Below are 18,617 nucleotides of genomic sequence, written 5' to 3' on the forward strand. Positions count from 1 at the left end.
GGTATGGTCTGCCTGCCCTCTCTCCTGAGGAGAGAGTTCTATCCAACCCTCGTCCCTCTGGTACCCATCCCACTGCTGGCAAGTCTTTCAAACTGCCACCTCCATTTTCAGAACTGGTGGAGTATACCTGAATTCCACACTGGCTGGAATCTTAGCCTCATAGAGCTTTCTGCCTGTCCCTGGTGTCCAGCCCCATTAGTCATCAGAACCCAATGTAATGTAGGCTCCCACTCCCAAAGTAGATCTCCAGGGCCAGGTGTGCAGTGCTCCTGGGTTCCTACCCACTCCGTACTCCATTCCTCTTTCTCTCGCCTGTAGGCTGGGGTAGGGCAAGGGCCTGAGTACTGCTCGATCTCGGCTTTGCCTCTTTGCTCTTTTCTGTGCGGTCTTTTCTTCTTCCTCAAGTGTAGATGGCCAGTTCTGCAGTCTTCAGGTTTTCAGGTTTAGTTGTATTTAATGTATTTTCTTCTTTTATGTGTTTTTGGGATGAGGTTTCTGCCTTGCCTTCCTATTCTGCCTTCTTTAATACAATCTCTGAATTTTTCATATCTTGTATTTCAATTAATAACCTAAAATAAATAAAAGTATTTTCTGAATGTTATGGATGACCATTCTTTCTATAGGAAAGTATTATGTATTTGTGTTTGATTAAAAACAATGTAGTACCAAGTGATATGGATTTAATTATACAGGCATAGTGAAGAATATGGAATGATCCTTAATGTTTAACTAATGGGTTTACAAAACATAGATCAGATGATTTAATGGAATATTTTAAACACTGTAACAAGTTTTATGTTAGTTTAAATAGAAAAAGTATATAGGAAGGTGGGCATATTCATTATGACATTAATTTGGTTATAGTAAAACATTATCCATCTTATAAATTAATGTTCATTTGTAGTGATTTTGTTTAGTATTAATATATCTAATATGTACATATTAAGTAGTATTACAATTAATTCAGCAGCCCAGTAGTCCATAAGAATTTTTATTGGTTCTCTTTTAAAAAGGGTCTATACATTAAAGTACACAGTCTATACATTAAAAAACTCAGTATTTTGGAACTGAGTTCACTTGGATTTGTATATGGGCACTATCACTTAACAACTTTAGGCACCTCCTTCAGTGAAATGGGACTGCATTTAATTTTTCAAATATAATTGCCTGCTGTCTGCCAGAACCTATTCTAGATAATAAAAATATATCCTAGATATGGTCTCTGCTCACAAGAGCATACACAATATAGTGGGAGAGAGAAACAAACAATTATTACTAACATAGGTGTTATGATAGAGGTAAGACTAGGGTCCTTTGAGTGCACATAGCAGAGAAACCAAGCCTAAATGTGGCAGTTCTGGAAAAATGACCCTCGAAAGACAAATAGCAGGTAATCAAGTGATGGGAATGCTAGGCATAAGAAACAGAAATGTACAAAAGGCAGAGGATGAGAGAGCCCAGCACTACTCCATTAAGGCTGGGGCTTCATCTGTGGTGGAAGTCAGAAAGAGATAAAGTTGAAGAGGTAAGCATGATGAGACTAGAACAGCTTTTGAATGTTTTATTAAGAAATTATTCTGAGGGTGGTATATCTGGAGCCATGGCAGAGTTTTAAGAAAAGGAGCAAAATGGCCATACCTTACTTTCAGAAGATCACTTGAGCTGCACTGTACAGAATTAAATGGGGAGAGAAAAGGAAGTTAGGGAAACTAATTAGGAGACTGGTGCATTGACCCATGGGAGATGGTGACGTGATCTAAGATGTAGTGGCTAAGAGGGCAGAGAGGAAGAAAAAATTAGGAGCTATTCACATTGGTCAGATTGGCTCTGAGGGCAAATGAGGAAGGGTGACTCCCAGGTTCTGGTTTAGCTGGTGATTTGAGCTGGAATTATGTTATTTAGTCATCACTTAGATGATAATAAAGGCACTGGAGTAGATGAGCTCTGAGTCTGCAGATTGTTAATTTATGATGGCAGGTGTGTAGTGCATGCTTAAGCCTGCCCAGCATCCATTCTCCCTTCTAGTTAGAGCATGCCCCTCTTTTATCATTTGTCAAGTACTTGTTGAGTATCAGTTAATACATGCCAAAGGGGTAGGGGTACATGACTTTTAAAAGTCCATGTTTTCAGGTAGTTTATTTTTGGGGGCAGGGAGCCTGACAGTAATAAGAGGTAACATAGTCCAGTAGTTAAGAGCACAAACTTGGGAGCCATTCTGATTAGGTTTGAATTCCAGCACTGCTATGCCCTGAGCAAGTTACTTGACCTTTCTGTTCCTCAGTTTTCCTAACTCTAGATTGGATATAGTAATAGTACTTACTTTATAGGGTTGTTGAGAACCTTAAATTAGTCAATCACACAAAGTGCTTAACCTAATGCCTGCTGCATAGAAAACACTAGATGAGTGCTTGTTTTATTTGGATATTTTTTAGATAGGTGCTATGGAGAAAAATAAAGCAAGGTATGGAGAGGAAAGTAGGAGGTTGATTTAAGATTGGTCTGGAATGGTTTGAAAATCTTCCCTGATATGGGAACATTTGAACAAAAGACTTAATTGAAGTGATATCTAGCTTAACAAAATTCCAGGCAGAGATAACAGTAAATTCAGAAACTCTAAAGGCTTCAGAAATAGTTGGGTGAATTAGCTCCAGCCAGTCAAGGCTTACACAGTGACTAGCCCTGATTGAACCAGGTATTTATTCAAAGCTAATTATGTTGCCAGAGTGAACATTCTGGGGATTCTTTTGCTTGGAAAGAAGCCAGAATTATTGTGTCGAGTGTGTAGACCTGGAGTTACTGTCAGTCTTCTTGCCTCAGTGAGCTGAGGGACTGCCTAAAACTGGAACCAACAGAGAAGAAAGAATCACATAAATAGGAAAATATCCCTGAGCATATTGTTTGGCCCTTAGATTAGGCTGTGGCAAAAGCCAGAATTTCTACTTTAGATTTCTCTGTTAAATGAGCCTAAAGCATTTTCTTTTTGTTTAAGTCAGGTTGAATTATAGTTTTGGTCATTTGCCAACCTAATTAATATCAAGTAGGCAGAAGAAACAGCCATTGAATCAAATTGAAAAAGAGTGTATGAAAGAAAGGAAGAAAATTCAGACAGAAGCCAAAGAAAGAAACATTCAAGAATGCATTTTCAACAGTTTGAACAATGAATGATAAAATGAGTTAATGTTAAGACAAGGACACAAGAACTTTGTTATACAAGGCTGGTGAAAGTATACAGCACAAAATAGAATAAGAAATAGTATCGATAATGGTATTACTATCTATCATTACCTGCTACAAAGTTATGATTTCCTTGGGAGAAGGAACCATATTTTAATTTATATTGCCTTTAATAAATTAAATAAAATTGCCACTGAAATGTTTAAACTGCATGTACTCTATTCTATGCCCTGCATACTGGAGCTAGTAATTGGGAGATTAGCTTGGGGCCAACAGCACAGGAAAGATAACTTTAATCTTCACTTTAAACCAAGAATCCTGGATAAGGGTTAAAGTCAGCCAGGTCCACATAGTTCCCTAGCTTCTGGGAGATACAAATCTTTTTCTGGAAGAAAGTATTTCTCAACTTGTACTCTCAGATTTCTGAGATTAAAATCAACCACCTAAACTCACAAACATTACCAAAAGGATAACATGGAAAAATTGAGAAACACGTCATCATTAGATTTCAATATACTTGTCTATACCTATTGATAGATGAAGCAGAAAATAAAAAAACTGGTAAAGATGTAGAAGATTTGAATAAAATAATTAAAAGTTTAACTCAAAAGATGAGTAGTTCAAACTCAACAGCTAGAAAATGTACATTCTTTTCAAGCATACATGGAATATTTACAAAAATTAATGTGCCAGCCCATAAATGACAGTCCCATAAAATATCAAATAATTGAATTGTACTAACCATGTCATTTTATCACAGCATTATTAATAATGAGTCAATAAAACTAAAGATTTCATTTGGAGATTTAAAAACCTCTGAATAACTGGGTAAAAGAAGGAATAACAATGGAAATATTTAAGCATTTGGAATAAAAAATAGTGAAAATACTATACATTAAACTATATAGTATGGAGTAAATGGTAAATAGAAATTTATAGTCTTAAATGCTGTATTAGAAAAGTAGAGCTAAAAATAAGTTGGCTAAGTATCCACCTTATATTTGCAAAACAACAGATTCCAAAACTGTAAGAATACAAATGATTATAAAAATAGTAGCAGAAATCAGTGAAGAAGGTGGAAGGTACAATAAAAGATCAGCAAAACTGAGAATATTCTTTGAAGAAAACTGATAAAATAGATAAACTCAGATTAAGGAGAAAATGAAGGCATAAATATCAATAATAAAAAGGACATAACTATAGACTTATAATAAAGAGATTAACATACAAAAATTGTGTGGTAGTAAATTTGAAAACTTTGACAAGATGGAAAAGTTTATAGAAAAATACCTGCAAAGAGAGACTCAAAATGTAATAGAAGGAATAAACAGTCCTTTAATTGTTAAAGAAATTGAAGTAGATGATTTGAAATTTTACAGGTAAGTTCTACCACATTTTCAAGGAACAGATCATTCCAGTCTTATATAATCTCTTCCAGAGATGAGGAAAAAAGAGAACATCTATGAGTTCACTTTTTGACCTAATATAATATTGACACTGAATTCAGAAAAGGGCACTATCTAAAGAGAAAATTATATTTCCAAATAATTAATGTGCATAGTTAAAAAAATCCAAACAAAATATTAACACATTTAATTTAGAAATGTATTAAAAAGATAATATATTGTGACCAAGTTAGGCATACCTTAGGAATGCAAGGATGGTTTAATGTGTAAATATCTATAAATGTAACTCACTGCTTTTAGAGATGAAGAAATGCCATTATGTAAAGACATTATTTAAAAAACAAGCAAAATTTAATTCAGTTGTCACTGGATTTAAAATAAATTCTTAGTGAACTAGGAATAAAACTTCCTAAATCCTATAGTGTATCTACCAAACGAGTAAATTCTGATGGTGAAAGATTATATACATTATCTTTAAGATCACAAACCAAGAATGCCAACTTTTATAGGCTGAATTTTGTCACTAGAAAATTCATATGTTGCAGTCCTAACCCCCCCAGTACCTCAGAATGTGACTATATTTGGAGACAGTGCTTTTAAAGAGTTAATTAAGGTAAAATGAGGTTATATGGGGAGGCCCTAATCCAATATGACTAGTGTCCTTAAAGGGAAAAATACTAAACACTTGCACACATAGAGAGATGACCATGTGAACACACAGCAGCAAGGCAGCCGTTTACAGACCTAGGAGTGAGGCTTCAGGAAAAGCCAAGCCCGCTGACATCTTTATCTTAGACTTATGTCCTCCAGAACTGTGAGGAAATAAATTTCTGTCATTTAAGTCATTCGGTTTATGGTATTTTGTTATGGCAGTCCTAGCAAACTGTTACCACTTCTTTCTTATATAGTACTGGAAGTTGAACCCAGCACACTAAGGTAGAAATAAAGGTGTAAGAATTAGGAAGGAGGAAACCAAACTATAACGATCCCCAGGGAATATGATGGTCTGTGCAGAAAACCTGATAAAATATACTAACTAACTATTAAAAGCAATGAGATGTTTGCAGATTTGCCAAAGTAAACATCAACATACAAAAATCAGTTGTGGTGGTCCTTTGGAATGGTGAGGTAAGGCCCTCTGAAAAATCTATTTTGTGAGAGCAATGAGAACATTGGCAAAAAAATGATTAAAACTGACTTTTAAGAACTCCAAACTAACCAAAGGCTTGCAATAACCCAAAGAGAATATATTCAAGAAAAGAGCTGAATTTAAGAACAGCAAGATTTGTGGTGTTTTAATGTAACCTGTTCTGATCCTTCCCTTCCCAACTCTGTAATAGGACTAAAAACAAATAACCTTATGATCATAGGAGCCATGAAAATGTAGTAGCCGCCAGTGGTGGAAGAATGGTTTTGGAAGACCCTAAAAAGCCCCATTCTCAGAGAATTGTCATTATTTAACAGGTCTGGCAGTTCCCAGGGCTTACCATTGCTTGACCTGATTGAGAGCTTGCTTGGTGTGTAAACAATCAATCACTTTTTTTTCCCAGGACCGTTGTTGAAAACAAATCGGGGGCAATTATTTAACATCTCAGTTGCTTGATTTGGAGAAACAATTGGGGCAAACCAAAAAGCTAAGAAACACTTAAAAGGAAAATTTGGAGAGTAAGATGTCCATAGGGAGCTTTGAAAGCTCTAACATACTCTTGGGACTCCAGGAGGCACATGTGTAGAATTGTGCCCATGCTCAGGAAAGACCTGAGAAGGCTGGGATTTTCTACTTCTGGCTGACCTTGAAGCTCTGTACAAGCAGGAATTCATTGCTGCAAAGGCCTGCCCTACAAGAAATATCAGCGTGTACTTCAGATTGCATTGAAAGTGCACCAGACAGTAACTTGAATCCACATGAAAAAACAGAATATCAGTAAAGATAGCTACATAGTTGGCAAAACTGGACAGCTACATGCAAGAGAATGAAACTGGATTATTGTCTACCCCCATACACAAAAGTAAACTCAAAATGGATCAAAAACCTGAATGTAAGTCATAAAACCATAAAACAGAAGAAAACATAGGCAAAAATCTCTTGCATATAAACAAGAGCAACTTTTTCCTGAATGCATCTCCTCAGGCAAGGGAAACAAAATAAAAAAGGAACAAATGGGACTACATCATGCAAAAAAGCTTCTGTAGAGCAAAGGACACCATCAGCAGAACAAAAAGGCATCCTACAGTATGGGAGAATATATTTGTAAATGACATAGCTGACAAGGGGTTAACATCCAAAATATAAAGAACTCACACATCTCAACACCCAAAAGGCAAATAACCCTATTAAAAAATGGGCAGAGGATATGAACAGACACTTCTCCAAAGAAGAAATTCAGATGGCCAAGAGGCACATGAAAAGATACTCCACATCACTAATTTCAGGGAAATGCAAATTAAAACCACAATTAGATATCACCTCACACCAGTTAGGATGGCCAACATAGAAAAGACTAGGAACAACAAATGCTGGTGAGGATGTGAAGAAAAGGGGAACCCTTCTACACTGCTGGTGGGAATGTAAACTAGTTCAACCATTGTGGAAAGCAGTATGGAGGTTCCTCAAAACACTAAAAAATAGGAGTACCATTTGACCCAGAAATTCCACTCCTAGGAATTTACCCTAAGAATGCATTAGCCCAGTTTCAAAAAGACATATGCACTCCTATGTTTATCATAGCACTATTTACAATAGCCAAGTAATGGGAGCAACCTAAGTGTTCATCAGGAGCTGAATGGATAAAGAAGAGGTTGTACATATACACAATGGAATATTATTCAGCCATAAGAAGAAAACAAATCCTACCATTTGCAACAACATGGATGGAGCTAGAGGGTATTATGCTCAGTGAAATAAGCCAGGTGGAGAAAGACAAGTACCAAATGATTTCACTCATCTATGGAGCATAAGAATAAAGCAAAAATGGAAGGAACAAAACAGCAGCAGACTCACAGAACCCAAGAATGGACTAACAATTACCAAAGGAAAAGGGACTGGGGAGGGAGGGTGGGAAGGAAGAGAGAAGGGGAATAAGGGGCATTATGACTAGCACACATAACGTAGGGGGTGCACGGAGAAGGCAATATAGCACAAAGAAGACAAGTAGTGACTATAGCATCTTACTACACTGATGGACAGTGACTGTAATGGGGTATGTGGTGCAGACTTGATAATGGGGGGAATTTAGTAACCACAATGTTGCTCATGTGATTGTATATTAATGATACCAAAATTTAAAAAAGCAACAATAAAAAAAATAGCTACATAGACAAATAAAAAAGATAGTATAAATGTATTTTTATTTGCATAAGTGTTTTTTCTTCTACCTGATTTAAAAGACAAATACATAAAGCAATAATTACAAAACTGATTATGGGCTTATAATGTATAGAGATATAATTTGTATGACAATAGGATAAACAGGAAGAGGCTACATAGGAGCAAAGTTTTGTACATTATTACAATTAAATTGGTAACCCATACTAAATATTTTTAAGATGTTAACTGCAATCTCCAGACAAGCACTAAGAGAATAACAAAAATATAGTCAAAGAAATAAGGCAATTAAAGAGGCACTAAAAGTATCTATTTCACATATAAGAAGGCATTGATAGAGGAATAGAGAAAAGCCATGAGACATAGAGAAAACAAATAGCAACATAGCTGACTTAAATCTTACCTTATCAGTAATTACATTAATGTAAATAGATTAAACATTCCAATCAAAAGGCATGGCTGGCAGAATGGATTTTAAAAAATGATCCAAGTATATGCTGCCTACAAGAGAGACATTTCATAATCAAAGATGCAGACTGGTTTAAAGTAAACAGATGAAAAAAGACATGGCATGCAAACTGTAAACAAAGGAAGTCAGGAGTGGCTATAAAAATACTAGGCAATATAGACTTCAAGACAAAAATTGTTACTAGACACAAAGAAGGACATTTGATGATGATAAATGGGTCGATCCATTGGGAAGGCATGATAATTATAAACATATAGAGATATCTCAGAGATACTGTGGATTCAGTTTCAGACTCCTGCTATAAAGTGAATAACTCAATAACGCAAATCAAATTAGCTTTTTGGCTTCCCAGTGCATATAAAAGTTATGTTTACATGATATTGTAGTCTATTATGTGTATAATATCATTTTGTCTTTTAAAATAGTACATACCTCAATTAAATATTTCATTGCTAAAAAATACTATCATCTGAGCTTTCAGCAAGTTATAATCACTGATCACAAATACAATAATAATTAAAGAGTTTGAAATGTGTGAGAGTTACCAAAATGTGGACACATGAAGTGAGCAAATGCTGTTGAATAAATAGTGAAGATAGACTTGCTCAGTGCAGGGTTGCCACAGATCTTCAATTTTTTAAAATGCAGTATCTGCTAAGTGCAATACACCTAACAATAGAGCCCCAAAGTACATGAAGCAAAAACTGGTGGAATTAAAGGGAGAAATAGGCAATTCAATAATAATAGTTGGAGATTTCAACAGAACTTCAGTGGAACAGCAAGGCAGAAAACCAACAAGGAAATAAAAGTCTTAAACAATGCTATAAGCCAAGTAAACCCAACAAACATCCATAGAACACATCAACCAACAACAGAATACATAATCTTCTCAAGAATACATGGAACATTTCCAAGATAGGGCAGATGTTAAGCCATACAGCAATTCTTAATAAATTTGAAAAGACTGAAGTGTGTTTTCTGACCACAATGAAATGAAATTAGAACTCAACAAAAGAAGAAAACTTGGGAAATTAACAAATATGGGGATATTAAGAACATATTCCTAAATAACCAGTGGTTCAAAGAAGAATCATAAAGGAAATTAGAGCACACATTGAAGTGAATGAAAAAAAACCACAAAATACCAAAACTTCTGGGATACAGATAAAACAGTGCTTAGAAGGAAACCTATAGTTGTAAACATCTAAATTTGAAAAGAAAATGGATCTCAAATAATTGAAACTTTTACCATAAAGAATTAGGGGGAAGAAAAGAGTAAACTAAATGCAACACAAATAGAAGGAAGGAAATAATAAAGATTAGAACAGAAATAAATGAACTAGTAAGTTCAAAAATAATGGTAACAATGAAACCAAAACTTGGTTCTTTGAAAAGACCAACAAAATTGACAAACTTTTAGCTAGACTAGTGGAGACTAAAAAGAGAAGACTCAAGATTACTAAAATAAGAAATGAAAGAGGATACATTATGTGTAGTGAAAAATTAGCTTCACCCATAGAGAGGTCTGGCCTTTACCAGTGTTACTGAGATATGATATCTAGGTCTCTGAAAAGTCCTGCCTAATAGGGAATATCTTTGCCTGGGGCCTTTAGCCATGTTGTATCATTTCCAACCTCCAGAGGAACTGGAAACTACAGGTATTAGCTCACCCTCTGGGAAGGGATGTAGACTAAAGGTTAGCCTCAAGGGCAATATACAGTCAAGCCCCATTAAAAACTCTGGACACCAAAGGTTCAGGTGCATGTCCCTGGTTGGTAATACTCTGTATTGTCACACTTTGTGTCTGGGAGGAGGGTAATGCTATCGAAGACTCCATGAAGACAGGATGATCAGAAGCTCTGCATTTGGACCTCTCACAGGTTTGCCTTGTGTGTCTTTTCCTGTGGCTAGTTTTACCCTGTGTCCTTTCCCTGTAATAAATCATGAGTATAATAGCTTTTAGTGAATTTTGTGAGTCCTTCCATTTAAATATTAAACATGAGGGTGGTGGAAACCCTCCTCCAGCCCCTCCAAAATTACAATTAATGCTAGAAGTAAGGGGGGTACTGTTTCCTCTAATGATATAGTTGGTTAAGCTCTTTGTATATCACTACTGACCTTACAGAAGTAAAAAGGATTATAAAGAAATGCTATGAACAATTATATGTGAACAAGTTTGATAACCTAAATGAAATTAACAAATTTCAAGCAAGACACAAACTACCAAACTGACACAAGTAAATATAGACAATCTGAATATACCTATTGCAAGTAAAGAGATTAAAGTAGTCATTGAAAAACTACCCAAAAAGAAAACCTAAAGCCCAGATGGCTCCACTGATGACTTATATGAAACATTTATAGAACTAACACCAATCCTTTATAAACTCTTCCAAAAAATAGAAGAGGGAGAAGGAACACTTCCCAACTTGTTCTTTGAAGCCGGTATCACCCTAATACCAAAACCAGACTAAGACATCACAAGAGAACTACAAACCATTATCCCTTATAATTATAGATACAAAAATCCTCAACAAAATATGAGCAAACTGAATCCAGCAACATATAAAATGGGTTATAAACCATGACAGACTGGAATTCATCTCAGGAATGTAGGAATCCATATGTGGTTAGACATACAAAAAATCAGTCAGTATAGCAAGCCATATTAATAGAAATAAAGATAAAAACAACATGATCAACTTAATAGACACATAACAAAGTATTTGATACAATCCAACACCTTTTCTTGATAAAAAACACCTACAAAAAGAAGGAAACTCCCCAAACCTAATAAAAAGAGCATCTACAAAAAAACAACAGCAATTATATTTATTGCAGTACTATTTACAATAGCCAAGAAATGGAAGCAATCTAAGAATGGATAAAGAAGATGTGGCACATATACACAATGGAATATTATTCAGCCATAAGAAGAAAACAAATCCTACCATTTGCAACAACATGGGTGGAGCTAGAGGGTATTATGCTCAATGAAATAAGCCAGGCGGAGAAAGACAAGTACCAAATGATTTCACTCATCTATGGAGTATAAGAACAAAGCAAAAACAGAAGGAACAAAACAGCAGCAGACTCACAGAACCCCAGAATGGACTGACAGTTACCAAAGGGAAAGGGACTGGGGAGGGTGGGTGGGAAGGGAGGAAGAAAGGAAATAAGGGGCATTATGATTAGCACACATAATGTAAGGGGGACACGGAGAAGGCAGTATAACATAGAGAAGACAAGTAGTGACTCTATAGCATCTTACTACGCTGATGGACAGTGACTGTAATAGGGTATGTGGTGGAGACTTGATAATGGGAGAATCTAGTAACCATAGTGTTGCTCTTGTGATTGTATATTAATGATACCAAAATAAAAATAAAATAGATGGGCATAAAAATGCATCATTAAGTTTATATGAAACTAGTGAGAATAAAAATCACCATGTAAGTTCTAAAAAAAAAAAAACCACAGCAAGTATCATACTTAATGGTGAAATACTGAAAGTGTCCTCTGTAAGATAGAAATAAAACAAGATAGCCCACTCTCACCACTTCTGTTTAACATTGTACTAGAGGTTTTATCCAGAGCAATTAGGCAATGAAAAGAAATAAAGCATCTAGGTTGTAAAGGAAGATGTAAAAGTATCACAGATGACATGATCTTGTAAACTTAAAATCCTAAGGAATCCACACACATAGACACGTAAGTCTATTAGAACTAATAAATGAGTTCAGTAAGGTGCAGGATACAAGATTAATATACAAAAATCAATTATATGTCTGTACATTAGCAAAGAAAAACCCAAAAGTAAAATTAAGTAAACAATTTACAATTCTGTCAAAAATAGGAAATATCAGAAGTAAATTTAACCAAGGAGGTTCAAGGTATGTACACTGAAAACTACAAAACATTGCTGAAGAAGTTCTAAATAAATGGAAAAATTCTCTGTTCATGGATTATAAGACATTGTTATAATTTATTATTAAGATGAGGTTATTCCCTAAATTGATCTACAGATTTTACACAATCCCTCTCAAAGTCTTAGGTTTGTTTTGTTGTGTTTTTTTCTGAAATTGACAACTGATCGTAAAATTTATATAGAAATGTAAGGACTCATAATCATTAAAACAATTTTGGAACAGAACAAAGGTGGAGGACTTGCGCTTCTTTTCAAGACAGAATAAAGCTGCAGTTATCAAGAATGTGTGGTACTCCCGTAAGGCTACAAATAGAGATCAGTGGAATTAGAATTGACAACACTCGAAGGAGTGAGGTACTGATACATGCTACAGTGTGGATGTACCTTGAAAACAGTATGCTAAACAGAAGTCAGACATGAAAGTTCAGATATTGTATGATTCCATTTATAAGAAATGTCCAGAAAAGGCAGATCCACAGAAATAGGAAGTAAATAGGTGGTTGCCAGGGGCTGGGTGAAGGGAAAATGGAGTAACTGCTAATGAGTATAGGGTTTCTCTGGGTGATGAAATTTCTGGAATTAGACAATGGTTATAGTTGTACAATTCTGTGAATATACTAAAAACCACTGAGTTATACACTTTAAAAGTGAATTTTTTAAATTAATAGACTTATTTTGAGCAGTTTTAAGTTTACAGAAAAATTGAGCAAAAAGTGTAGAGGTTTCTTCTATACCAACCCCACCCCAATTTTCTCTATTAGTAACATAAAAGGGTAAGTTCTCTGCCACGTGAATTATACCTCAATAAAGCTGTTACTTAAAGAAATCAATTGTGTCTATGTGCCAGCAACTACCAGAAAATGATTTTTTAAAAATTATCTACAAGAATAACAAAGACGACCTTGGGATAAGTCTAACAAAAGTTGTGCAAACCCTGGGAATTTTATAATTTTATAAAGCTTTTAGAACATTTCTTCTAGAAAAAATTCCATTTAAAAAACATGTTTTTTAGCATCTTAACCAGAACTCTTTAAAAAAATTTTTTTTATTAAGGTATAATTGATATACATTCTTATGAAGGTTTCACATGAAAAAACAATGTGGTTACTACATTTACCCATATTATCAAGTCCCCACCCATACCCCAATGCAGTCACTGTCCATCAGTGCAGCAAGTTGCCAGAGATCTACTATGTCCCTTCTCTGTGATACACTGTTTTCCCCATGATCCCCCACACCATGTGTACTAAACATAATACCCCTCAGCCCCCTTCTCCCTCCCTCCCCACCCGCCCTCCCACACCCCTCCCCTGTGGTAACCACTAGTTCCTTCTTGGAGTCTCTGAGTCTGCTACCATTTTGTTCCTTCAGTTTTTCAAGCAGAACTCTTAAGTGTGGATTTGTTAATCACTGTAAGATCACTTTTTTGATATTTTGCTTGATGTACAGCTTGATGAATTTTGACATGTGTATACACTCATGTAATACCCAGCTCAAGATTCCAAACTTTCTTACTAACTATTCCCCTTTCACCAATTTCACCCATCCACCATTGTCCTTCCTATGGCAACCACCAGTTTGTTCTCTGTATCTATTAGTCTATTTCTGTTTTGTTTTGTTTTTTTAATTCCACATATAAATGAGATCATATAGTGTTTGTCTTTGTCTGGCTTATTTCACTTAGCATAATACCCTCTAGGTCCATCCATGTTGTTGCAAATAGCAAGATTTCATTCTTCTTTATGGCTAATAGTCCATTATATATATGTACCACATCTTTTTAAAATCCATTCATCTATTGATGGACATTTAGGTCGCTTTCATACTTTGGCTATTGTAAATAATGCTGCAATAAACATAAGAGTGCATATATCTTTTTGAATTAGTGATTTTGTTTTCTTTGGGTAAATTCTAAGAAGTAGAATTGCTGGGTCCTATGGTATTTCTATTTTTAGCTTCTTGAGAAACATCCATATTGCTTTCCATAGCGGCTGCACCAATTTACAATTCCACCAGTGTATGAGGGTTCCCTTTTCTCCACATCCTCACCAACACTTGTTTCTAGTCTTGTTGATCGATATTGGCTATTGTGTGGTGTGAGGAGAACCTCTTTGTTGTTTGATTCACATTTCCCTGATGATTAGTGATGTCGAACATCTTTTCATGTGTCTGTTGGCCATCTGTATGTCTTCTGTGGAAAAATGTATATTCAAGTCCTCTGCCCATTTTTTAATCAGTTCATTTGGGGGTTTTTTGGTGTTAAGTTGTATGAGTTCTTTATATATTTTGGATATTAGCCTTTATCAGATATATCATGTGCAAATATATTCTTCCATAGAGTAGGTTACCTTTTAATTTTGTTGATGGTTTCCTTTTCTATGCAGAAGCTTTTTAATTTGAAGTAGTCCCACTTGTGTAGAAAAAAAAAACCCTTGAATTAAATCTAAGAAGCTCAATGAAAGGCAAAGTTTACTGTGACAACTTTCCAGTTCATTAAAAGAGAACCTTACATTTGGAATGGTCTTTTCTTTTGAAAATTGCCGTATGTCTCATGAAGTATAGATATTAGTATATTCTTCCAAACACCTTTTTTTAAAGTAAGGTATTATCAATATACACTCTTATGAAGGTTTCACATGAAAAAACAATGTGATTACTACATTGACCCATATTATTGAGTCCCCTGCCATACCCCATTGCAGTCACTGTCCATCAGTGTAGTAAGATGCCACAGATTCACTATTTGCCTTCTCTGTGCTACTGTTTCCCTGTGACACCTCACACCATGATCCCAACACCTTTTTTAAAATTAATTAATTAATTAATTTTATTAAGGTATCATTGGTACACAATCTTATGAAAGTTTCACAGGAAAAACTGTGTGGTTACTACATTCACCCTCATTATTGAGTCATACCCCATACCCCATTGCAGTCACCATCCATCGGTGTGGTAAGATCCATTCATGTACTGGTGGACACTTAGGTTGCTTCCATATCTTGGCTATTGTAAATAGTGCTGCGATAAACATAGGGGTGCATATATCCTTCTGAATCTGAGAACTTGTTTTCTTTGGGTAAATTCCTAGGAGTGGAATTCCCAGGTCAAATGGTATTTCTATTTTTAGTGTTTTGAGGAATCTCCATATTGCTTCCCACAATGGTTGAACTAGTTTACATTCTCACCAGCAGTGTTGGAGGGTTTTCCCCTTTCTCCGCATCCTTGCCAGCATTTGTTGTTCCTTGTTTTTCGATATTGTCCATCCTGACTGGTGTGAGGTGATAAATAGCTCATTGAAATTTTCATTTTCATTTCCTTGATAATTAGTGATGTGGAGCATCTTTTCATGTGTCTGTTGGCCATCTGAATTTCTTCTTTGGAGAATTGTCTGTTCATATCCTGTGCCCATTTTTTAATAGGGTTATTTGCCTTTTGGGTGTTGAGACATGTGAGTTCTTTATATATTGTGGATGTTAAGCCCTTGTCAGATATGTCATTTACAAATATATTCTCCCATACTATAGGATGCCTTTTTGTTCTGATGATGTCCTTTGCTGTACAGAATCTTTTTAGCTTGATGTAGTCCCATTTGTTCATTTTTGCTTTTGTTTCCCTTGCCCGAGGAGATGCATTCAGGAAAAAGTTGCTCATGTTTATATTCAAGAGATTTTTGCCTATGTTTTCTCCAAAGAGTTTTATGTTTTCATGACTTACATCAGGTCTTTGATCCATTTTGAGTTTACTTTTGTGTATGAGGTTAGACAATAATCCAGTTTCATTCTCCTGCATGTAGCTGTCCAGTTTTGCCAACACCAGTTGTTGCAGATACTGTCTTTTCCCCATTGTATGTCCATGGCTCCTTTATCATATATTAATTGACCGTATATGCTTGGGTTTATACCTGGGCTCTCTAGTATGTTCCATTGGTCTATGGGTTTGTTCTTGTGCCACTACCAAATTGTCTTGATTACTGTGGCTTTGTAGTAGAGCTTGAAGTTGGGGAGCATAATCCCCCCTGCTTTATTCTTCCTTCTCAGGATTGCCTTGGCTATTTGGGGTCTTTTGTGGTTCCATATGAATTTTAGAACTATTTGGTCTACTTCGTTGGAGATTGCTGTTGGTATTTTGATAGGGATTGCATTGAATCTGTAGATTGCTTTAGGCAGGATGGCCATTTTGATGATATCAATTCTTCCTATCCATGAGCATGGGATGTGTTTCCATTTATTGGTATCTTCTTTAATTTCTCTCATGAGTGTCATTTAGTTTTCAGGGTATAGGTGTTTCACTTCCTTTGATAGGTTTATTCCTAGGTATTTTATTCTTTTTGATGCAATTGTGAATGGAATTGTTTTCCTGATTTTTATTTCTGCTAGTTCATTGTTAGTGTATAGGAAGGCAACAGATTTTTGTGTATTAATTATGTATCCTGCGACTTTGCTGAATTCAGATACTAGATCTAGTAGTTTTGGGGTGGATTCTTTAGAGTTTTTTATGTACAATATTAGATCATCTGCAAACAGTGATAGTTTAACTTCTTCTTTACCAGTCTGGATGCCTTTATGTCTTTGTGTTGTCTGATTGCCATGGCTAGGACCTCCAGTACTATGTTGAACAAAAGCCAAGAGAGTGGGCATCCTTGTTTTTCTCCTGATCTTAAAGGAAAAGCTTGCAGCTTCTCACTGTTAAGTATGATGTTGGCTGTGGTTTTGTCATATGTGGCCTTTATTATGTTGCAGTACTTGCCTTCTATACCTATTCTCAAACTTCTGTTGACAGTTTTTATCATGAATGGATGTTGAATTTTGTCAAATGCTTTTTCAGCATCTATGGAGATGATCATGTAGTTTTTGTCCTTTTTGTTGATGTTGTGGATGATGTTGATGCATTTTCAAATATTGTTACAACCTTGCATCCCTGGTATAAGTCCTACTTGATCATGATGGATGATCTTTTTGATGTATTTCTGAATTTGGTTCGCTAACATTTTGTTAAGTATTTTTCTATGTGTGTTCATCAGGGATATTGGTATGTAATTTTCTTTTTTTGCGGTGTCTTTGCCTGGTTTTGGTATTAGAGTGATGCTCATAAAATTCATTGGGGAGTATTCCCTCCTCTTCTATTTTTTGGAAAACTTTAAGGAGGATGGATATTAGGTCTTCACTAAATGTTTGATAAAATTCAGTGGTGAAGCCATCTGGTCCAGGGATTTTGTTCTTAGGTAGTTTTTTATTACAGAGTCAATTTCGTTGCTGATAATTGGTCTGTTCAGATATTTTATTTCTTCCTGGGTCAGCCTTGGAAGGTTGTATTTTTCTAGAAAGTTGTCCATTTCTTCTAGGTTATCCAGTTTGTTAGCATACAATTTTCATAGTATTTTCTAATAATTCTTTGTATTTTTCTAGTGTCCATAGTGATTTTTCCTTTCTCATTTCTGATTCTGTTTATGTGTGCATACTCTCTTTTTTTCTTGGTAAATCTCGCTAGGGGGTTATCTATGTTATTTATTTTCTTGAAGAACCAGCTCCTGCTTTCATCGATTCTTCTATTGTTTTATTCTTCTCAATTTTATTTATTTCTTCTATGATCTTTATTATTTCCCTCCTTCTACTGACTTTGGGCCTCATTTGTTCTTCTTTTTCTACTTTCATTAATTGTGAGTTTAGATGGTTCATGTGGGGTTGTTCTTTCCTGAGTTAGACATGTATTGCAATATACTTCCCTCTTAGTACAGCCTTCACTGCGTCCAATAGATTTTGCAGTGTTGAGTAATTGTTGTTATTTGTCTCCATATATTGCTTGATCTCTGTTTTTATTTGGTCACTGATCCATTGATTATTTAGGAGCATGTTCTGAAGCCTCCCTGTGTTTGTGGGCTCTTTCATTTTCTTTGCATAATTTATTTCCAGTTTCATACCTTTGTGATCTGAGAAGCTGGTTGGTACAATTACAATCTTTTTGAATTTACTGAGCCTAGTAAATTGTAGCCTAGCATATGATCTATTCTTGAAAATGTTCCATGTGCACTTGAAAATAATGTGTATCCTGTTGCTTTTGAATGGAGTGTTCTATAGATGTCTGTTAGGTCCATCTGTTCTAATGTGTTGTTCAATGCCTCTGTCTCCTTACTTATTTTTTGTCTGATTTATCTCTCTTTTGGAGTGAGTGGTGTGTTGAAGTCGCCTAAAATGAATGCATTGCATTCTGTTTCCCCCTTTAATTCTGTTAGTATTTGTTTCACATATGCAGGTGCTCCTATGTTGGGCACATAAATACTTATAATGGTTATATCATCTTGTTGGATTGACCCCTTTA

At 35.4% G+C, this 18,617-nt stretch overlaps 1 protein-coding gene across 1 annotated transcript in view; it reads left to right on the forward strand.

Annotated features, from left to right (window-relative positions):
- Positions 1–18,617, forward strand: part of LOC130683389 (monocarboxylate transporter 1-like) — an 88,204-nt gene that overhangs the window by 13,468 nt on the left and 56,119 nt on the right. The window lies entirely within an intron of this gene.

Source organism: Manis pentadactyla, chromosome 4, assembly GCF_030020395.1.
Source record: "Manis pentadactyla isolate mManPen7 chromosome 4, mManPen7.hap1, whole genome shotgun sequence".
NCBI classification, from domain to species: Eukaryota; Metazoa; Chordata; class Mammalia; order Pholidota; family Manidae; genus Manis; species Manis pentadactyla.